Below are 23,684 nucleotides of genomic sequence, written 5' to 3' on the forward strand. Positions count from 1 at the left end.
GAAACACTGGTCCTTTAGACAGTCCACAAAGGTTACAAGTGAGGCAGGAAGTGGTGAGACTGAGACTGACAGAGTCTGACCACGGGGAACAATTCTCCAGCATGAGGCCAAGCAATGGATTGTGAATGAGATCAGTTTCTGTCTCAAAACACACAGGATTGAGTGAATGTTGTGTGTATTTTAGAGTCAAAATGTTTCCCATCTTGGGGGCGGCACAGTGGCGCAGTGGTTAGCACCGCAGCCTCACAGCTGCAGGGACCCGGGTTCGATTCTGGGTGCTGCCTGTGCGCAGTTTGCAAGTTCTCCCTGTGACCACGTGGGTTTTCGCCGGGTGCTCCGGTTTCCTTCCACAGCCAAAGACTTGTAGGTGATAGGTAAATTGATCATTGTAAATTGCTCCTAGTGTAAGTAGGTGGTTGGGAATATGGGATTACTGCAGGGTTAGTATAAATGGGTGGTTGTTGGTTGGCACAGACCACCCATTTATACTAACCCTACAGTATATATGACATTCAGAATGTAACAAAATTTAATGCTCAAATAGTTCATTGCGTAAAACTCAATGAAGGATTAAGGAATAAATCAATGATTACCTCACTACGTATTTTCCTGTAGAATATTCCCGACATCAGCAACAAAGGTTGGTGTTGGCCAGCATTGTCCGAGTAAATTTTGCCAAGGAACACTCCCAGTGTAGAGTCTCGGCCGGCGGGCACTCAATTGTAGAGATCAACAGGACTCGCTGGATTTCACTGGGCAGCTGTCTGTGTCACATCTGGTGTGAAGTGTTGAGCGTAACACTTACAAAATGCCTGATCCCAGAGCTAACAGCTGTTGTACAGATGGGGAAGGAGGGATTTCATAGCATGTCTAAGGAGTCAACATGCTAGTTCTCATTTTAATATTTGTGTCTGTCCCTCCTATTAATATTGTGTCTATTACAGAGCATCATGATCTGGGAATCCCTGTCACCACTGTGGCTGAAGTTTTAAACAGGGAAGGAGATCCAGTGTCTTCACTGAGAATGGACACAGGTAGGTTCACAAAATTCTTTAAAATATAAGTTCTGTCCAGACAAATTGTCCAGGTCACCTGTGAGAATGTACAGCCCACACAAGTAGAGACATCCGGGCAGGAGCTGAGCAGAAAGAGGGAAGTGAGTGACCGACCATCCAGATGGGTATCGCAGTCACAAGTGTAGGTACAGCCTGAGTACTGGAACCGTCCAATAGGTACCCGGTATTGATGACTGTACTGTGGATAGAGACAGTAACTGGGAACAGGGATTTCCTAAGGAGCAGTATGACAAAAGGGAAGAGGAGACCACCTCCAGTGGGATGGGTTGAGAGGCAGGCATGGAATTGAAATAGGAGAGTGACAGTAATGGGAGTTTCTATAGCCAGGGGAACACACAGACTCTTCTGCAGCCCTGAGCAGGTCCTGATAGTTACCTCCTTGGTACTAGAGGGAAGAACTTTCTGGAACAAGTGGTTGGAGATTGGAAAATAGCCAAAGGTTGGAAGCGATGTCACTCAGAGAGGTAAGATTATAGAGGAATTCTTAAGACTTTTTTTTATATTCATTCTTGGAATGTGAGCGTGGCTGGCAAGGTCAGCATTTATTCCCCATCTCTAATAATCCTTGAGAAGATGGTGGTGAGCCATCGTCTTGAAACTTTTTTTAAAAATTTGTTTTTGGGATTTAGGCATAGTTGGCAAGGCCAGCATTTATTGCCCATCCCTAATTGCCATTGAGAAGGTGGTGGTGAGCTGCCTTCTTGAACCGCTGCAGTCCATGTGAGGTAGGTACACCCACAGTGCTGTTAGGGAGGGAGTTCCAGGATTTTGACCCAATGACAGTGAGGGAATGGCAGTATAGTCCCAATCAGGATTGTGTGTGATCTGGAGGGGAACTTGCAGGTGGTGGCAGACCCATGCATCTGCTGCCCTTGTCCTTCTAGGTGTTAGAGGTTGCAGGTTTGGAAGGTGCTGTCAAAGGAGCCTTGGTGAGTTGCTGCAGTGCATCTTGTCGCTAGCACATACTAGGGACAGTAGCATAATGGTAATATTACTGGACAAGTGATCCAGAGTTCAGACTGATGCTCTGGAGACACAACCTCCAATCCCACCATAGCAGCTGGGGAAATTTAAACTCCATTAATTAATAAACCTGGAATAAAAAACTAGTCTCAGTAATGATGATCATGAAACTACTGGATTGCTGTAAAACCCCATCTGGCTGCCTCATGTCCTTTAAGGGATGAAATCTGCCGTCCTTACCCAGTCCAGTTTCCCTGTGACTCCTGACTCACAGTAATGTGGTTGACTCTTAACTGCCCTCTGAAATGGCCTATAAGTGACTCAGTTGTCTCAAACCGCTACAGAAAACTCCAATTAAGATTTAAGATGGAGATGTCTGATTGTTTTCACTGGGCCACTAAAGGAAGGAAATATGAGACACATTAATGAGCTCCTGCATGGCTGTAGCAGGAAGCAGTCCATTTGGGGTAGGTAGACCCACAGTGCTGTTAGGAAGGGAGTTCCAGGATTTTGACCCAACGACAGTGAAGGAACGGCGATACAGTTCCAAGTCAGGATGGTGGGTGACTTGGAGGAGAACTTGCAGGGGGTGGTGTTCCCATGTATTTGCTGCCCTTGTCCTTCTAGTTGGTAGAGGTCGCGGGTTTGGAAGGCGCTGTCTAAGGAACCTTGGTGCATTTCTGCAGTGCATCTTGTAGATGGTACACACTGCTGCCACTGTGCATCGGTGGTGGAGGGAGTGAATGTTTGTAGATGGGGTGCCAATCAAGTGGGCTGCTTTGTCCTGGATGGTGTCGAGTTTCCTGAGTGTTGTTGGAGCTGCACCCATCCAGGCATCACAGAAACATCACATTCTGTGTAAACATCACAGAACTGACAGGATATCAGATCTGCAAATCATAGAATGTTGCAGACGAGAAATTGTTAACACCCTGAATCTGAAACAATATGAAGAGGTGAAGATCCATCAGTATCTGTCCATAGGGCTGGTAACGGTTCGGGTATAACTCTTCTGTGGAATGAAAGCAAAGGGTGACAGTTTCAGTGGAACTAGGAAGTGCAGAGACCAGAGGAAACAGATGAGAGGTGGAGGAAAGGTCATCAGTTAATTGATATGGAAAATACTTCAAGGGAATTAAGGAACAGGCAGATGACAAAAATTATCTGCGGAGTTATTTTGGGGCATTTCAAGAACAAAAACAAAAATGTTAAATAAGATAAAATGTATGAACCTCAAACAGAGAAACTAACCAGAAACAAACTGTGGGGATTGAAAGCCTGATGCTGTGTTGGGTTTATTTTCCCCTACAGATTACCGGGGTCAATTCCAACTCTGGTGGAGGCTCAATCTGGGCGGTAGAACTTGTAGTGGAGCGTCACTCCCCGAGACAGCACTTTAGGAAATTCCGAGCAAGCAGCCAGTAATGTTCTCCCAGTTCCCTTTAACAGAAGAGAAGTAAATGGATTTGATCACCGAGCAGAGTGTATAATGGACGGGCATCCGCTACCATTTATTTATTTGATCATAACTCTTCAGAATCTGAAGATGTGCATGAATTTTTCATTGAATCTGCTCATCTATACTGGAATGAGCCCAAAGTTCTCAAATCCCTCTCTACAACAGTAACTCCAATAGTTCTGATCACAAGCTAGTGAATTTGTGCAGTGATTTTCCCATTGCTTCTGTTTTCCATCGATGGCGTGTTCAAAAACTGTACACAACTGAGCACATTTCCAGAACCTGTGTTTTTGTAAAGGACCATCACATCCCGGAGGTTTATATCCGGAAATCAAGATCATCCAGTCTGCAATGACCTGTCTCTGTGCTCTTCTTGTGGATGGTCTTTCCCACAGGACAAACAGGATATTGAGCTCAATCTGTAACTCTGTAACTTTCTGTCAGTTCACCTGAATAGATTGATTTCTGATTTGTTTTGCTTAAAGAGTGAGTGCCTGGAAAATGACATATTGGTAGCTTCGTGTTTTTTTTAAAATCGGCTGCAGTTTGCGGTAGAAATAATGGTTGGGCTAAATGCGCTCACTGGTATTAAATTAGACACTAACTTCTGGCGACAGCACATGCCCAGTTCAATGCGAAGATCAAGAAGTTACTCTCAGAGATGTCCTGCTTCTCCAAAAGCTGAGGGAGAACGGTCTGTCACCAAGGTACTCCCCAGTGAAATACATTGAACTGCCTGGTGTTGTCTGAGATAGACACATTAAACTCGCCAGAAAAAGTTCAGGCTTGTCCGTTCCAGTGTAAGTATTTTTCTAACAGTTTGATAAACCTTAATTACTGTCAAACAACCTCAGCACCAAAAATGAACTTGAACAAGTGTGAAGTCTCATTCTTTCAGATTTAAGTTATTGTTGGTGATTTAAGAAAATAATAACAAATAAGTTTTAATATTTTCTTTCTGTCCCTTTTCTCTCTCTCTCTCTCTGAAGCTAATCTTTCATTCCCTCTCTTTATTCCGCTATCTGTGTCTGATTTGATGCTGAATTGAATATTCCGACTGACACTTGCTGGTTCAGACTCTCCCCTGCTCATTAATGATTCTTCAATCTGATTGTTTGAGAAGATGCACACTTGCTGGTCAGATTGATACTGTTCCCAGATTCTCAATGAAGACGGTGCTGTGCTTTTTCCAGAATTGACTGAGAAGAACTCCTATTACAGAAACCAAAAGTCTATGGACAAGGCACTAAATGACTGGCGTTCGTTGCAAAATGAGGCCCATTTTTCTTTCTCTATTTATAATCTATATATATATATTTTTAGCTCCTGTCGTTTATTGAGCTTGAAATGTCCTGAAGTTAAATATTGGGATGCCTGAAGTCATCGTCTTCTGCTGCCAACACAAACTCTGTCTCCACGTCATTTTGTTTCTTCCCACTTCCTGCCCACTCTCTGAAACTGAACCAGTCTGTTTACAACCTGAACCTCCTATTTGCTCACCTGCTTAGCTTTTGATCCCATATTTGCTTTATCATAAATAGATCATATGTCCACCTCCATAACATTGCCTTCTCCACTCAGCTTTTGAAACCCTCATCCTTATCTTTGTTACCTTTAGACTTAATTACTTATATTATTCCCTGACCAGCCTCCCCTCCTCCATTAAGTTCAGCCCATTCAAAACTCCTGCTTGCTCCCTGTCCCACTCAGCTATTAGTCCTGTCCTCAAATTCCGATGTCTCCAGCCCTATAACCTCTGTGGTGCAATTGCAAATCACAGTTTCCTCTGACTCTGGCCTTTTGTGCCTCCCGATCACGACCCCTCCACCCCCATCCCCATCCCACCCAGTGGTAGCTGAGGTTGGATTAGACTAGGTGTGATGTGGATAACAATATGAATGAAGGAGGAAGGTGGTTCTACTTTCTTGTGTTTGAGGTGGTAATTGCCTGCACTTGTGTGTTGCAATTGCTACCTGCCACTTGTCAGCCGAAGCCTGGGTCATGCTCAGTTCTTTCTGCATGTGGTTGCAGATGGTTGGGCCAAGGGCGCTGCCCCATTGAACTCCAGCAGTGCTGAGATGAATGTCTTTGAAGAACCAAAACGATCTTTATTTGTAGAAGATTAGATTCAATCCACTGGCGAGCTTTCCCCCATTATCTCCATTGAATTCAGATATACTCGGGCTCCTTGATGTTACAGTCAGTGGAATACTGACTTGATTTCAAGGGCAATCACTTTCACCTCATGTCTGAAATTCAGCTCTTTTGTCCTTGTTTGGACCAAGGCTGTAATAAGGTCTGCAAATGATTGGTGCTGGTTATTGTTAAATAGGTGCTGCTTGATAACACTATTGATGACTTTGATGATGATTCAGAGTAGGCTGCTGGGACGGTACTTGGCCACCTTAGGTTTATCCTGCTCTGTGTGTACAGAGCATAACTGAGCAATTCTCCATATTGTCAGGTAGATGTCAATGTTATGGCTGCACTGAAACAACTTGGATTGAGCCAGGGCTAGTTCCAGAGCACAAATCTTCAAAGCTACTGCCAGAATACTGTCGGGACCCCTAGCATTTGTTTTGTCCAGAAACTGGCCATTAAATTGTGCAACCTGGACTACATTCATTACACTTGCTGCTCTCAGTCGTTCCTTCAAGTTGAGTTCAATATGGGGAATTATTGATTCATCAGCTTAGAAAAGGTGATGGCTGATCATCAATCGGAGATTTCCATTCCCATGTTTGGTTAATTTTTCAACAGCATCTGGAACTGGATGTAACAGGACTGATGAGAATTAACTGGATCCATTGGTTGTGTGATCACTTAGCTCTGTCTATCACATGCTGCTTCTGCTGCTGATGGAGGAGTCTGGGACGTTGACTAATAAATATGATATGGTCCACCTCTCCCCATTTTGGTACAAGTAGGGCGGCACAGTGGTTAGCACCGCAGCCTCACAGCTCCAGCGACCCGGGTTCAATTCTGGGTACTGCCTGTGTGGAGTTTGCAAGTTCTCCCTGTGTCTGCGTGGGTTTCCTCCGGGTGCTCCGGGTTCCTCCCACATGCCAAAGACTTGCAGGTTGATAGGTTAATTGGCCATTATAAATTGCCCCTAGTATAGGTAGGTGGTAGGTAAATATAGGGACAGGTGGGGATGTGGTAGGAATATGGGATTAGTGTAGGATTAGTATAAATGGGTGGTTGATGGTCGGCACTGACTCGGTGGGCCGAAGGGCCTGTTTCAGTGCTGTATCTCTAAACTAAACTAAACTAAACCTGATATCAAAGAGGAGGAATTTTCAGGGTCGACTTGGCTGGGTGTTCTTTTATCACGTCCAAATCCATCACCGAGGTCACAGCCAAGTGTTCCATCTGTTTAGATTCTTCTCCATTGTAGCAGCTTGCATGTCCATTTCAGAGATGACCACATTGGTGTAGAACTGCAGTCATGTAGAGATCAGACCTAAAGGATATCCGGTATTATAACAATGTTCTTTACTGATCTCAGCCTTTTATTTCTAAATATTTCGATTTGAAATTTGAATTTGAATTCACAAACCACCAAAAACTCACTTCTCTGATTACACGTCCAGTAACATAACCAGCACACCACCATAATCGATGTTCTTTTACATTGAAGCCTCTTTATAAATGTAAGATTTGCTGAATAATATCCTGAGTATTCCCAGTTACTGAGGTTTCAAACTGGCAGTGACTGTAAAATAATGGGTGTCAGATAGTTCAAATACTGAGGGAAAATTGATTGGATTGATCGCATTTTTCATCATGATTATTATTGATCAATTTTCCTGACCGATAAATCAACAGTGGTTATTTCGATTAGTTGGAAATTTTTCAGACACTTTTCCAGCTGCTTCCATCAGTTCAGAAATGTCCCTTCCTGGGTATTGGAATTCTGATTCCCTGCTGTTTTATTTCTAAGTAAATCACAAAGTGTGAAAGAAGGAAGTACATGTGAGAAATAAATGGATCATATTGTCAATCAGTAATCTGCTGTCATGTTGGATATTGGTTGACATCCTTCCATCTACTAAAGATGTTGGATACGCATCAAACAATCCATTTAGGTGGGATGTCTGCTCTTCGTGCACCTTTGCTGATGGCTGTGAAGGCCAATCCTTGAGATACAGGTTCTGCCACAAGTGTTGGATACTGAAGGACAGATAAAATGAATCACATTAAAATTACTCCAATTTGTTTGTGATTCCTCCCTCTCCTAGAACTACATATCTGATTTCTATCTGTCTTCCACCTTATCACACACATTCCCTTGTGTACTTTCCTCCTCTGCCCCGTCCTTTTGCTGTCTCTGTACATACTTAAAACCTGTTTCTTCTGTACGTTTCTAGTTCCAACGAAAAGTAATTGAACCGAAAACATTAGCTTCCTTTCTCTCTCAACAATGCTGATGACCTATTTCCAACATTGTCTGTTTTTACCTATGATCTCTATTTTACTTTCATCTGATTGAATTATTGTTAATGACTAAATCAAGATGTTTACAGAATGTTCAGACCATGTTCAAAATAAATCAATACATGGCCCAGTGATTGTTTTACAGTCACTGAGCAGATCCTTTACTTATTCCCAGTGTTTATCTTTCACTCCACTCCTCAATCTATGCATTATTATTCCTTACAGAAAGTCACTGAGCTCACGGAGAAGGGAAACAGGGCGGACAGTTCCAAACTTCTCCTCAATCTGGTGATGGAGAAAGGCTCTCGGGCACGAAGGGTGATGTGGAAAGCCTTTGTGAAAATACGCCACAGGTTACCAAAGTTGAAGAAAATACTGAAAGAAATACAGGAACTTGGTACGGTAAAATCACACACTGAATTCAACTTCAGATTCAAACACTGCAGAATTTACTATAATATTACACAAATCTGATTTCATGAAATGTAATTAATTTAAACAGGTTCTGAGCTATTTGATTACATGATTTTCACTCGAGCTTTATCTGATGTACCCAAGCACCTGAAAGGTAAGTGAAGAAATGGAAATTTCAAACAACAACTGAATTTACACAACATCTTTAATGTAGTAAAATATTTCAAAGCGCTTTGCAGGAGCATTCTCAAACAAATGTGACATGGTGGCACAGAAAGAGCTATTGGGGCAGATGATCAACAGCTCGGTAAAAAAGTAGGTTTTTAGGACTATCTTAAAGGAGGAAAGAGGGTAGCGAGGCAAAGGGAGGGAATTTCAGAACTTAAGGATGAGGCAGCTGAAGGCATGGGCAATAATAGAGGAGCGACTAAAATTGAGGATGAAGAGGCCATAACTAGAAGAGCACAGATATTTCAGATGGTGTGGAGCTGGAGGGGTTTATAGAGATTGGGAGGGGAGAGGCTCTGGAAGGACTTGGAAACAAGTATGAGAATTTTAAAATTGAGGAGTTGCTCAACTGAGCGCCAATGTCGATCAGCGAGCAGGGTTGTGATAGGTCAATGGGACTTGGTTTGTGTTCGGACGCCATAAACATAGTTTTGGATGACCTTAACTCTAGGGAGGGTGGAAGATGGGAGAACGGACAGGAGAGTTTTCAACTAGTCAAGTCTAAGGGCAGAAAAAGTATGGATGAGGGTTTCAGCAGTAGATAAGCTCTGGCAGGTGCAGAGTTTGGCAATGTTATGGAGTTAGAAGTGGTGTTAGTGATGAAGTGGATGTGTAGTCGCAAGCTCAACTCTGTTATAACACTTTGGAGAATCAGAAATACTGGAATCTAACTGTTTGTTTAGAAGCTGTCGGAATCTGGAAATCAGAAGCTCAAAGGCTGGGGAAATAGGTTTGGATGTCATTTGGATTTGTACTCCGTTCTTAACTATTCAGCAGAGGTTCAATTATAATTTATAGGACTTACAAAATATCCTGTAGGTATGTGGACCTTGAACTATTTCCCTTAATCGAGATGTTCTTCATTAGATCTTGCAAAACCATATACTCACGTGGCAGGATCCTGATACACTGTGAAAACCCATACACACCTGGAAGGATCCTGATACACTGTGAAAACCCATACACACCTGGCAGGATCCTGATACACTGTGAAAACCCATACACACCTGGCAGGATCCTGATACACTGTGAAACCCCATACACACCTGGCAGGATCCTGATACACTGTGAAAACCCATACACACCTGGCAGGATCCTGATACACTGTGAAACCCCATACACACCTGGCAGGATCCTGATACACTGTGAAACCCCATACACACCTGGCAGGATCCTGATACACTGTGAAACCACATGCACACCTGGCAGGATCCAGATACACTGTGAAACCACATGCACACCTGGCAGGATCCAGATACACTGTGAAACCCCATACACACCTGGCAGGATCTTGATACACTGTGAAACCCCATACACACCTGGCAGGATCCTGATACACTGTGAAACCCCAAACACACCTGGCAGGATCCCGATACACTGTGAAACCCCTTACACACCTGGCAGGATCCTGATACACTGTGAAATCCCATGGAAATGTGGTAGGATATTCAATTACTTTTGCTAGAATTCTCCTATGTGATGCAAATGCACTTGGGGCTCACAAGTAAAGAGATACCAACATAACCTGTCGGGAACGAGCTGCAGAAATGTGAAACTTTAAAATGTTATAATTTCACAGAACAGCATAAGGCATCAGGAAATATATGATCTTTTTATTTATTTTTATTTTATTTAGAGATACAGCACTGAAACAGGCCCTTCGGCCCACCGAGTCTGTGACGACTATCAGCCACCCATTTATACTAATCCTACACTAATCCCATATTCCTACCACATCCCCACCTGTCTCTATATTCCCCTGCCACCTACCTATACTAGGGGTAATTTATAATGGCCAATTTACCTATCAACCTGCAAGTCTTTGGCTGTGGGAGGAAACCGGAGCACCTGGCAAAAACCCGCGCAGACACAGGGAGAACTTGCAAACTCCACACAGGCAGTACCCAGAATTGAACCCGGGTCGCTGGAGCTGTGAGGCTGCGGTGCTAACCAGTGCGCCACTGTGCCGCCCTGATCTGAGATTTACAGATGTCCACACAATAGAACATTAATCCATCAAGAAATATGAGAAAAAGGCAAAGTCCAGGATGATGAGAAAGATATTGGCTGCTTTCCCAGTTACAGGGCAAGGGAAAACCTTATTCCACGCAAAAAAGTACCCTTTTAATTCAGGACTCTTTTAGACCCAATGTAATGACTAACAAAGGCATATTTTTAATTTTCAAACCTGCAGTATAGGAAACTAAGACCAAAATGAAACAACAGAGTATAATTATTGGTAAAACAACTGAAATGAACTGCAAATATTTTCTGCTTTAACATTAGAGTGAAGAGGGTTGGAGTTCAAATGCAATTTTGAATCGGTGATATGATGGGCTGTTATTAAAACATATTCAATGAATGTATGTGTAAAACTGCTGAAAAACTTCACAATTTCTGAAACACAATACAAAAATGATTAGGGACAGGAAAAGTTCATTCCGCACAAAAAGCCTGTCCCTGTCAGAGATGAACCCCTGTTCTTCCACTCAGTGCATCCACAGAAAAACGTTCCACTGTCACTTAGGTTCTGATGAAAGGTAATTGAACCGAAACATTAACTCTGCTGCTTCCTCAACAAGTGCCGTCAGACCTGCTGTGTTTCTCCAGCATTTTCTGGTTTTATTTCTATTGTCATTAAACACCACTTACACTGCCCCTTTAATGTCTTTCCCCAGTATACCTGCTGTACTATCCATTGGGTATAAAATTACCTTGATGTCCATTCTGATTCAGACTTTCATTTTTCACCTATTAATTATTTTGGGAATTGTGAGCTTGTTTCCTTCTCTAATGTAATGAATTTAATTACAACATTTCAATACTCAAGTCTCTTACCCAAACAAAATGTGTCAAATGTTCCCACCCTTACCTGATCAAGTTTTCATGAATTGAATCATTTTTGGAATTCCCTATGTATCTTTGTACTGGCAGTAACCTTTACCTGTTATCAGATGTCTATTGAGGAGCAGGTAATACACCAGATAAACTATACGGGCCCTGAAACAGGAGCAATTTCACAATGCACAGTCTGTCCCTCTGTTCATGCACACAAAACCCAGATAACGTGTCAGTTACTGATACAATAACAGTGCCACATCCATTAAGTTTGGGCATGGTGGGAGGCGTCTAAATCCAGAGATAAGTCCTCAGAAAGTGAAGGTGCAGCTGCCAATCAGGAGCAGTGGAGATGGAGGATGCACAGGAGGCCAGAATGAGAGGAGCACAGATAGATCTGAAGGTTGCATGGATGGAGGGGGGCAATGAGATGGTGGAAGTTTTGTGAAGAAGTATTCACATTTTTAAGTTGAGAAGTTGACTGACCAGGAGTCAAGGTAATGAAGGGAGCACAGGGTTGATGGTTGAATGGAACTTGGTGCAAATTAGGATACTGGCAGCAGAACAGTAGGCCAGCTCTAGTTTAGGATGCTGCAAGGTGGGAGGTTGACCAGGAGAGTTTAGGAATAAATAAATCTGGAGGTAGCAAAGGCCACAGATGACTGCTGCTGCAGATGAGCTGAGGTCAGGGCGGAGATGGGTGATATTACAGAGGTGGAAGAAGGCAGTCTACGTGTGGAGAGGATGTGAGATTGAGAGCTCAGTTAAGGGTCAACTGAGAAACTGAGTGGAACCTCGATGTGTTAACAGTCTGTTATCCTTCTAGTACACAAAATACCTATATAACCTGTATGGCCTGATACGGTATGAGTGGCCATCCACAGTCTGTACCTCTCCCAGTGCACAAAATACCCAAAATAATCTGCCCAATGTCTGATATAATCTCAGTGGGTCTCTTGATTATTCACACTATATCCCATTTTCACTGATATCCAATGACTTATTCCTATGTCTTCTGAAGGCAAGCAACACTGACCATTTCAAATATCCATCACTTAGAACAGCTTCTCTCTCATAACCAGGGTCATGTTTGGATTTGTAATTGGATATCTATAATGCATAGGAGATCAAATAGTATTAGCCATCAGAGGGAAAATGCCACCTTTGTAGAAATGACCAGGTTCAGTAAATATTAGAATCAAGTGAGGATTTAAAACTTTTCTTCAATATGAGGTATCTAGAACTGAGTTTTAAATTCACCTATACTGAAGCTGTGAATTAAATCTTGTAATGCTTTACAGAATAGTGAAATGATATCCCGAAGTTGTTTTTATATCAATACAACTAACATTAACATGTTCTGTCTGTTCTAATTGAAGATGTTCAACAGAAATGCAAGGAAACATTCCGGGGAAAAACTGAAACACTGAGAGCGAACACTATCATAATAAAGGAGAAGGTTAAGATTTTCCAGCTGGTTGATCGATACGCTGAGCGAACGGTCATTTCTACTGTTCGAGATCGGACACTTGTAGGACATGAACTGCTGGCAAGAGGCCGAGACCATGAAGAGTGGAGAGAGAAACATCTCCTGAAAGAACTGGAAAAAATCCGAACTGATCAATTATTCCAGAGCAGTTTTTCCTGGAGAAAATCCAAATCTGGGAGTTCAGCAGCAGTGAGTGGAGTCCCGGGATTGGAAAAACAACAATGGTACAAAACATTGTTTATGACTGGGCCACTGGGAAAATATACCAAAACTTTCAATTTGTTTTCAGTTTTAAATTCCGGGATTTGAACACTATCAACTGCAAAATAAGCCTGTGGAACATAATATTGCTTTTCTATCCATACATGCAGAATATTTTGGAAGAGCTTTGCAAGAGCCCAGAGGGATTGCTGTTTATATTTTGATGGTTTGGATGAATTCAAGGACAGGATCGATTTTACTGACAATCGGAGAAATACAGAAGCTCAGTACATGTGCACAGATCCTGAATGCTGGTGTGAAGTGTCTGACATTGTGTACAGTTTAATACAGCACAAGCTGCTCCCAGGATGTTCAGTGCTAGTGACCAGTCGCCCCACTGCATTACATTTATTGGAAAAGGCTGAGATCAGTGTCTGGGCTGAAATCCTGGGATTTGTTGGTGATGAACGGAAGGAATATTTCAACAAGTTTTTTGAAGATCAGACGGTGGCAGCAGCTGTTTTCAAACACGTGGAGGAGAACGAGATCCTGTACACCATGTGCTACAACCCTTCCTACTGCTGGATCCTCTGTCTGTCACTGGGTCCCTTCTTTACACAAAGAGACAGGAAACAGCAGCAAATTCCCAAGACCATCACCCAGCTATATTCCTACTATATTTACAACATTCTGAATAACCATGGCCGAGAGATTGAAAACCCCCGTGATGTGTTACTGAAGATCGGTGAGATGGCCTTCACAGGAGTCTCCAGGAAGAAGATTGTGTTTAGAAATGAAGATTTGATCGAGTACAGTCTGCAACCTTCCCAGTTCCTGTCTGGATTCCTGATGGAACTTTTGGAGAGAGATGATTCTGTCCAGAGTGTGGTTTACACATTCCCGCACCTCACCATCCAAGAGTTTGTTGCCGCACTTACACAATTCCTGACTCCAGATCCCAGGGACATCCGGCATCTCCTCAGTGAAGCTCACAGTGAGGAAGATGGGAGATTTGAGATATTTCTGCGTTTTGTTGCTGGTCTCTCCTCCCCACAGGCAGCTCGACCCCTGCAGGAGTTTCTGGGTCCATTTGTTCATCAAACTACTTGCCGAGTGATTGACTGGGTGAAGGAGAGATTGGAAAGAGTGCAACAGGTAAAAGGAATATCCTGAATACATTGCATTACCTGTTACCTGAGTCTCAGAGTACAATACTGGCTCGCACTACAGTGGATTCTGTGGAAACACTTACATTTAGTGGATTGCGGCTGATGCCGATTGACTGTGCAGTCCTGTCTCAGACCATTGGACTCTGTGAAACATTGAAAGAACTCGATCTGGAGAATTGCTACATTCAGTTTGAAGGACTCCAGTGTCTGGGACCCGTACTGCATAAATGCCAGGAGTTGAGGTAACTGTTAATTTTTCTCTAACTGTTGGGTGAATTGTGGAGCAGTCATGGATTGCGTTGTTGCTCCATAATGAAGAGAAATGAACAGTTCAGTTAAACCGGAGAGTAGTAAATTCAATACAAATATGACAATTAATAAGAGGATCATTTAGTAATTCCCTAAGAATTGGAGTATGTAAAATGGATCCTTGTGAACAAGTAGGGATGTTACAGTCTTTATCGGTTAATACAGGTCAGTGAGAGTCTGATCATTTAATTAACTGTTTTTCATATTGACTAAGATATGCCCATTGAAGAAGTTGCTCCTTACTGTTATTACCACATAGACTGAAATAACTGCAGCAGTCCATGTGTCCGAGCATCCCACTCTCTTCACCAGGTGTAGGAATCATAGAATAGTTACAGCACAGAAGGAGATCATTTGGCATTTTGCCTCTGTGCGGGCTCTCTGCAAGAGCAACTCAGTTACTTTCACTCCCCCTCCCTTTCCATACAGCCCTGCATTTAGTTTTTCTCTACAGATAATTGTTCAATTCCCTTTTGAAAACCGGAGCAAGTGAACCCAGGAATTTCCCATAACCTCCCCCACCCCCCCCCCCATGTGTGTGAGGCCCCATGTGGGGAGGGATCTTCCAAAAATGCCACAAAAACTATTGGACTAGTTACACCAGAAATAAATGCAGCGCTAGTTTAATGGGGAATAAAGTAAGACTCCCCTCCCCTGTACCTTAGAGTACAGAAACATTTAAAACTTGCAACGGACAGAATAAACTCTTCCTGCTACATAAAATCCTGGAAGATGCATTTTACAGCAGCAGCTAGCACCGTTTCTACATGTAACTCATTCCGCAATATTATACAGATTATTATGATGCTCAGAATATATACTGCAGGAAGTCACCCCTAATTTAATTGGGTAAAAATTGCTCCATTCCATAATATCCGGGAAAGGACCTGCAGATATAAGACATTTTTCCCTAAACATGACCAGGCTGTCACTGAGCTCCAGGAAGGTAATTCTGCTCAGGGAATGGAACCAGACTGAGTGACATTTAAAGGCTTCATGTAGACAGTACTTTATTTAATAAGTACATTTAATAAGTACATTACTGACAGTTCCTGAATATATGGGGAGTTAGACAAAGTGAGATTCATTGCCAGTGTCAGGAAAATCAGGCGATTAATTTTCCTGAGGTTTTTCTGTGTTTTTTTATATATCCAACAGAGAAACGTTGTCTTAGATTCAGGATTTGATTCAGTTTGTGTCTCATTCTTTATTTGTCTTTATAGACTGGGGATCAATAAACTGGGAGATTCAGGAGTGAAACTGTTATCTGCAGCTCTGAGGAACCCGGACTGCAAAATCCAGGAACTGGGATATTAGGACCGGTTCTGGGGGAGGTGGGACCTTACAGACAGGAGGGGTTGCACCTAAACAGAGTGGTGGTTTAGTAGTGCAGTCAGGAATTTAAACTAACTGGGCAGGGTGATGGTCATGTGGGATTACAAAAGAGAAATAAAATGCATTAAGGATCGGGAGAGACAGATAGCACTAGAGTAAGAAAGTGTAAAGTATTAGGTGGGATCAGACTTAGTGGCAATGCAATAAAGTCTAAATTAGTTGTGCAGTGCATGTGTGTGAACGTGTGAAGTTTGGTAAATAAATTTGGTGATCTGCAGGTGCAGATTAGACATGTGGGAATATAATATGGTGATACCTGAGACCTGGCTCAAAAAAGGGTGGAACTAGGCATTGAATATTCCTGGATACAAGGTATTCAGGAAAGATAGGGAAGAAAAGAAAGGAGAAGGGGTGACAGTATTGATTAAGGGGAATATTACAGTTCTGGAGATAGAGGTTGTTCTGGACAGGTCATGGACAGAATCTATTTGGTTAGATCTACGAAACAACAGAGGTGCCATCACACACTAGGTGTATTCTATAGGCCATCAAATACTGGGAAAGATATAGAGGAGCAAAGTGGTAAGGAAGTTACAGAGACGTGCAAAATCTATAGAGTAGTGATAATGGGGGATTTTAATTGTTTTATGCCTTCATGGGATGTGAGCATTACTGGCAAGGCCATCATTTGTTGCCCATCCCTAATTGCCCTTGAGATGGTAGTGGTGAGATGCCTTTTTGAACCACTGCAGTCCATCTGGTATCGATAGACCCAAAGTGCTGTTAGGTTATTAATCCAGTGACAGTGAAGGAATAGTGATATTGGTCCAAGTCAGGATGATGTGTGATTTCAAAAGGAGCTTATCGGTGGTGGTGTTCCATGTGGATCAGGAGTCACATAGAGGCCAGACCAGATAAGGACAGCAGATTTCCTTCCCTGAAGGACATTAGTGAACAAGATGGTTTTTTATAACAATCGGTAACGGTTTTATGGTCACCATTAGTTGAATTCACATTCTGCCATGGTGGGATTTGAACTCATGTCACCAGTGCACTACCCCAGGCTCTGGATCACTAGTTTAGTGACATTACCACTATGCCACTGCCTGCCCAATTGAGATTAGGGAGCAGAGGAGCTGGTGGAGCCAGGAGAGCTGGTGGAGCCAGGGGGAGGAGCCAGGAGAGCTGGTGGAGCCAGGGGGTGGAGCCAGGAGAGCTGGTGGAGCCAGGGGGAGGAGCCAGGAGAGCTGGTGGAGCCAGGGAGAGGAGCCAGGAGAGCTGGTGGAGCCAGGAGAGCTGGTGGAGCCAGGGAGAGGAGCTGGGGTGAGGGGTGGGAATCATGAAGAACATTTTTAATTGTAACAATTTACAGCCTTCATCCACCCTCTCTGTTTGCTGACTTGTGCCTGTGCTTATCAGCCCTAACTTCCTGCACTCAGAAGTCCGTGCAAGTTGTGGGCAGAAAAGTAAAGTTTTTGCACTAATGGTCCCTACTGCTGTAAGAACAGGAACGGCAGGATTATCAGTGGAGCCTATCGAGGCACACCACAACTTCCAGGTTTTGGTGTAACTCAGGTTGCTGGAATTTGCCATGCCATTGTGACCCTCAACAGCATTAAGCCTCTCAGTGTTCGGCACGAATGGGACTGCAAGATCTGGGCCGTTTGGTCTTTAAGGTTTACAGGGTGCATCATCAGATGGAGAAACAGAGAACAAGCACAGAAAAAGTTGTGCTAAGCTTAAGGGACAGATAAGAGAGGCACAAGGCTTGTGCCTGGACTGTTTCCACAGTTCTGGTTATTGCAGTATATCCTGTGGGCTTTGGGTCTTTCTCAGTGTAGAAGGGCCAAGGGGGACATTAGATAGGTGCACAAGCGTATGTGAGTTGGAGCTACAGGGAATGGGCCACACCTCCTACCCAAGGGTCAACAGAATAATGTAATTCTTAATTGTTCCCTATAAACCACTGCTCAAATACTGGTATATGAAGCCGCACTTAAGCTTCGATTTAAAATAAAAATCATAACTGCCACTAATAAGGATTCAGCTTTGAACTTTTGGAAAGACAGTCAAAAAGGACTATAAATTTTTCACATCATGGAACAGTCCATGTGGAGATAAAGTTCATCTCCACACTGAAGCACATTCCGTTGTATCGGATGGCAAGAACATGGTGCTAAGCGGGTAGATTAGGAACAGATCAAGTAGCTCAAAAGAAGATCTCCTAGTGAGCCATTAGCACGAGCAGAATTGGATTCTTAAAACCTGTAACCTCATGGCGTGGTTTATCTCTCACTCCTCCATCAGCATCAAGCCAGATGACCAACCGTGGCTCAATGAGGAGGGTAGAACAGCCAGCCAGGAGTAGCTTAAAATAGAGGTTCTAACCTGGTGAAGCTACAGCACACGAGAAACAGTGGAAGCAGCAGGTCATTGACAATGTGACATGATCCCACAACAAACAGAGCAAATCAAAGCTTTGCAGTCCTGTCATATCTCATGGCAAATGTTGCTGTACAATTAAGTAACTAACAGGAGAAGAAGTCTCCATGAAAATCCTCATCTTCAATGATGGTGGAGCCCAGAGTATGAGTGAAAATGGCAAGGCTGCAGTGTCTGCAACCATCTTCAGCTAGGAGGGCCGAATGGGTGATTCTTCTTGGTCTGTCCCAAGATCATCACGATCAGTGCTTCCCAACAAAATACTCCAGCTGAGAACGAAATAGTGTTTCACGATGGTTCAGCATAACTTCCTTGTTTCTGCACTCTATTCCAGTATTAATAATGCCACTTTTTTAAAAATCTCACTTGGCAACTCTGTTCCTACAACCTCTTTAAAACTGTACCATTTATTTTTTATTGTCTCTCCTCATTCTTCCTCCAAAAATGTATCACTGCACACTTCTCTGCATTAAAATTCATCTGCCCTGTGTCTGTCCATTTTACCAGCCTGTCTGAATCCTCCTGACGTCTGTTGCTCTCCTCCTCCTTGTTTACTACATTTTCCAGTTTCCTATCATCTGCAAACTTTGAAGTTATTGCCTGTATACCCAAGTCTAGATCATTAATATGCATTAAAAAAGAGCAGTGGTCCTAATACTGACCCTGGGGAACACCACTCGATACTTCCCTCCAGTCTGAAAAACAACAGCTCACCAATACTTTCTGCTTTCTGTCTCTTAGCCAATTCTGTATCCTTGCAGCCACTGTCCCTTTAATCCCATGGACTTTAATCTTGCTAACAAGTCTATTATGTGCTACTTTGTCAAACACCTTTTGAAAGAGCATATACACAATATTAAGCACTACCCTCATCAACCCACTCCGTTATTCAACAAAGAGCTCCATAAAGTTTGTCAAACACAATTTGCCTTCAGCAAATCTGTGCTGACTTTCATTTTTAAGCCTGTACTTTATCAATACCAATTAATTTTATGCAAGGTTATTTTCTCTAAACATTTCCTCACCACCAGTGTTCGGCTGACTGGCTTGTAGTTGTTGGATTTATCCCTCATCCTTGTCTTGTTTTAAAGAGGGTTGTCACAATTGCAATCTTCCAGTCATCTGGCTCCGCCTCATATCCGAGGAGGCTTGGAAGATTGTGGCCGGAGCATCCACAATTTCTACTTTGAGAATTGCCTATCTTTGACGTTCATCCCCTGTGTCTATTTTTTCCTTATCTGATATCACTACTGCTTCCTCCTCTCCTGCTACATTGGCAGTGAAGATAACACTCATTTACTACTTCAGCTATGCCCTCTACCCTCACAAGAAGATCTCCATTTTGGTCCCTAATTTACCCAATCTTTCCTTTTACTACTCTTTTACCATTTATGTGCTTTTTTAAATAAAAGACTTTTATGTTCCCACTGCTCTATTCTCATACTTTCTCTTTGCACCTCGTTTCCCTTTTTCAGATCTGCTCTGTAATTTTATGTTCAGCTTTGCACTCCACTGTATTAAGAACTTTACATTTTTCATAAGTCCCCTTTCACTATTTTATTTTCACCTCTGTATCTTTAGGCGTCCAGGGAGGCCTAGCCTTGAATGCCCTTCCTTTCCGTCACATCGGAATGTGTCCAATCTCTACCTGAACCACCTTCTCTTTGGAGGCCTCTCATTGTTCAATTATCTACCAATATGTGATTGCAATCGACCCGGGATGGATCCTTTTTAACTCACTGAGGTTAGCCTTCCTCCAGTTAAGTATCATTGTGCTTCGTTGTGCCTTGTCCTTTTCCAGGAATATTGTGAACCTGATGATATTATAAATCCGTCCTCATTACAAACATCCAGGGATTGGGGACAAGGATAGGAGAGCTGCCCTAAACACTGGTCAGGCAATAACCTGACATAGTCAGACTCAGAGAATCAGATCTATCCTCCATCACCATCTCCGGGTATGTCCAAACCTACAAGAGGTGAGACAAAGTGAAATACAGTCATGATGTGTGTGTGGCCCTGGGAGTACTCTACATTTATTTCAGATTCCTTGAAGTCTCATGGCTTCAGGTCAAAGGGGGCAAAGAAATTCCCTCGACTGATGAATCAGTACTCCTCCATGTTCAAAACCCCTTGGAAGAAGCACTGAGGGTATCAAGGGTACAGAGGATTGTCTGGATGGGAGAATTCATGTCCAGATTTTCCACCGATTCAATTTATTTCACATGATCAAGAAATGCTGAGTGCACTAGACACAGCAATGGCTACTAGTCCCATCAAAATACTGGCTGTAGTTTTGAAGAGCTGTGCTCTAGAACTGTTGTGGTTCAAGCCAATTTGTTCCAGCACAGCTGTAACACCGACATCTGACAACAACATAGTGAAATGTCCAGGTATGTCCTGTCCACAGAAAGCAGGAAAACCCAAACTGGTCAATTACTGTCCTATCAGCCGACTGTCAAACATCAGTAAAATAATGGACGGAGTTGACAACAGGAGGTTGGGATTAGACTAATTTGCCGATATTTCAACTTGTGTAGGTGGTGCTGTGCTGTGCCGCCATCCATTACACACCCTTCTCAATTATCATTTCCATTTACTTCTCTTCTGGACAGCACAGTGACGCAGTGGTTGGAACTGCAGCCTCACAGCTCCAGGGACCCGGGTTCAATTCTGGGTACTGTCTGTGTGGAGTTTGCAAGTTCTCCCTGTGTCTGCGTGGGTTTCCTCCGGGTGCTCTGGTTTCCTCCCACTGCCAAAGACTTGCAGGTAATAGGTAAATTGGCTGTTATAAATTGCCCCTAGTGTAGGTAGGTGGTAGGGCATATGGGATTACTGTAGGGTTAGTATAAATGGGTGGTTGTTGGTCGGCACAGACTCGGTGGGTCGAAGGGCCTGTTTCAGTGCTGTATCTCTAAATAAAATAAAAATAAAAAATTAAAGGGAACTAACAGAATATTACAGGCTACTTGCATGGAACTTCCGAAAGTGCTCTCCCAGGGAGGGATGCTGCACGGCAAGTTTGACCGCCCGGATTGTGCCCCCAGCCAAGTTGGAATTGACCCCTGGTGATGTGTAGGGGAAGAATCATGTTTTCAATCCCCACAGTTTCCCTGTTGAGTCTCAGATTTTAACCATTTGAATATCTTTATGTTCTAGAAATTCCTCTTATTTCCTCTGCTGAGGATTTTTGTTGCCTTTCAGTTCCCTAACTTCAAGTAGTTTTGAGGTCCGTCAACACAAGACCACTCCTCTGGTCCTTCCCTTTTCCTAGTCCCACTAAAACATTCTCCTTTTGTTTTCAGTCCACACAAGAGTTATACCCAAACCTCTGTCCTTTGTACACGTACTGACACATCTGCTGGGTATTTTCACCTCTTTGTATCATTGTCTCAGATTCACAACATTCTCAGCTTTATCCATGTCTTTCTAGTTTGGTCTGTTTCTCTTCTGTAACATTTATCATTCTAAGATCTCATATCCTGCTATTTCCAAAGTCATTCTGTGTCCCTCTCGTTTACCTGATATTCTTGTACAATGAAATGCCTTCCGCATGTTAACAATTCTGCTCATCCCTTCTATACTGATAGAATTTGTTCACGGGAACAGACAGTAATTGTCCCACTTTGTCAAGAGCTCAATGGTTCTGGAGATCGGACCTGTGAACAAAAATGGACAAAATTACACACTCTATCCACTTCCTACTTGACGCTACTTTTCCTATTATATCAAATGGCTGAAGCCTTCTCAAAGCCACATTATCAAATCCATTCTGATAACCCAGAAAAACCGCATGTACTACACATAGTCAGATCTCATCGAAGCTGTATCACATTTCTCAAATACAACCTGTTTACAGCGAATCCATTCCAGCCTCCTCTCATCATCCCCTTTATGTCTAAATTGTTTCTAATTCCATCTGCCATTACAGATGCAAGGAGATTGTCACAACTAACTATAGATTACTGGTCCATTGTTACCCTCTTCAGACTCTATCCCTATTTGAACAGAGACATTAATTGGGCTCCTTCAGTCCATCTGTGTATTTGATATTAAACAAGGATTGATGAATTGTAGTCGGAGTCCCCACTCTCCGATTTCTCATTGCAACCACAGGCACATTATCTCTGGACCCAGTGACTGATCTCAGCAATTAAACTCCATTTTAAATCCTCTCTACAGTTATATTTAACTACAGACCCACATCCTCCTCTGGTACACCAACGTTTTTACTTCCATCATGATTTTTTGAAACTAAAGGAAATATTTTATATCTCCCCAAAACTTCTTCCTCTGTAACTATTTTCCCCCAGTTCCACCACTCTCACCTCCACTGCTTGCTGACGTGCAAAGCTCACTGAGAATTGTGCCATTTCCCTTCCTTTTGCTGAACTGTGTATATGTTTTCTTTCTTATTATTACTCCCTGGAACATCTTTAATTTATAAACCTCTCCAGCTCTCTCTCTTCCTTTCAGATACTCTTTAAAACCTACCTCTTTCACCAAGCTTTTGGTCACCTAACTTAATATCTCCTAATGTAGCTTGGTGTTAAATTATATTTGATAACGTTTATGTGAAGTGCCCTGGGATGTTTTACTACATTAAAGACACTACCATAAATGCAAGTTTGTTGTTCTTCTGCTGTTGTCCTGGAACCATTTATTAACAGTGGTGTCCACACATATTTTGTTCTCCTCTGAAAATGTCATAACTAGGAACATTTTGCTCTGAGTCCTGTGACAACCCAGTCCCGGTCTTTCAGATACTAGATCACTTCTCACCAGCTTCTGTCTTTCCAAAGGTGTTTGGAATGATTTGTAAATTCACAGACACAACACTCAATTCCTGCTCCAGTTTTTTGAAATGTTAATTTTTCTCCGATAGTTTTTCCTGCCCAGTGACTCTCACTATTCCAAAACATCCTTCCTTTCCTCCAGATAAGAACATTTCACTATTTCATAAATCTTCTGTTCTTGCTCCATGAGTTTTATTAATTCTGCTCTCTAGTCTCAGATCTGGATATTTCCCATTTTCCAGTCACATCAGCTGCTGCCCTTCCCACAGCTCCATTTGTTGGTGGATTCAGATTGCAGCCATCCCTTCCCTTCCCCCTGAACTCACTCTCATGTCCCAAGAATGTTCCATCCTGCTCCAGCTCTGCAGCTGCACATTGACCTGCCTCATATTTACCTCCTGAAGTGACTGAGTACAAAACAATCTGGAGATCGCCAGCTCGAGGCCTTCTTTTCCTGTCTAGAGCCTTAATCTTAATATTCCCTCGATAAGCATAGTTCTATCTGTGCTACTGGTTCTGACTGTGGAT

The 23,684-nt window shown here is 42.8% G+C and overlaps 1 protein-coding gene across 5 annotated transcripts in view; it reads left to right on the forward strand.

The window, feature by feature from the left end:
• The window catches only part of LOC137385143 (NACHT, LRR and PYD domains-containing protein 3-like), a 167,706-nt gene that overhangs the window by 16,879 nt on the left and 127,143 nt on the right, over positions 1–23,684 (forward strand). For 4 of the 5 annotated variants that reach the window (XM_068060031.1, XM_068060034.1, XM_068060035.1 and 1 more), the window contains 5 exons: positions 945–1,034; positions 3,351–4,298; positions 8,161–8,332; positions 8,438–8,503; positions 12,795–14,516. The gene's annotated coding sequence lies outside the window, so the exon portion shown is untranslated. The remainder of the gene's footprint in view (positions 1–944; positions 1,035–3,350; positions 4,299–8,160; positions 8,333–8,437; positions 8,504–12,794; positions 14,517–23,684) is intronic. The other variant, XM_068060033.1, reaches the window with a different exon arrangement.

Source organism: Heterodontus francisci, chromosome 28, assembly GCF_036365525.1.
Source record: "Heterodontus francisci isolate sHetFra1 chromosome 28, sHetFra1.hap1, whole genome shotgun sequence".
Taxonomy (NCBI): domain Eukaryota; kingdom Metazoa; phylum Chordata; class Chondrichthyes; order Heterodontiformes; family Heterodontidae; genus Heterodontus; species Heterodontus francisci.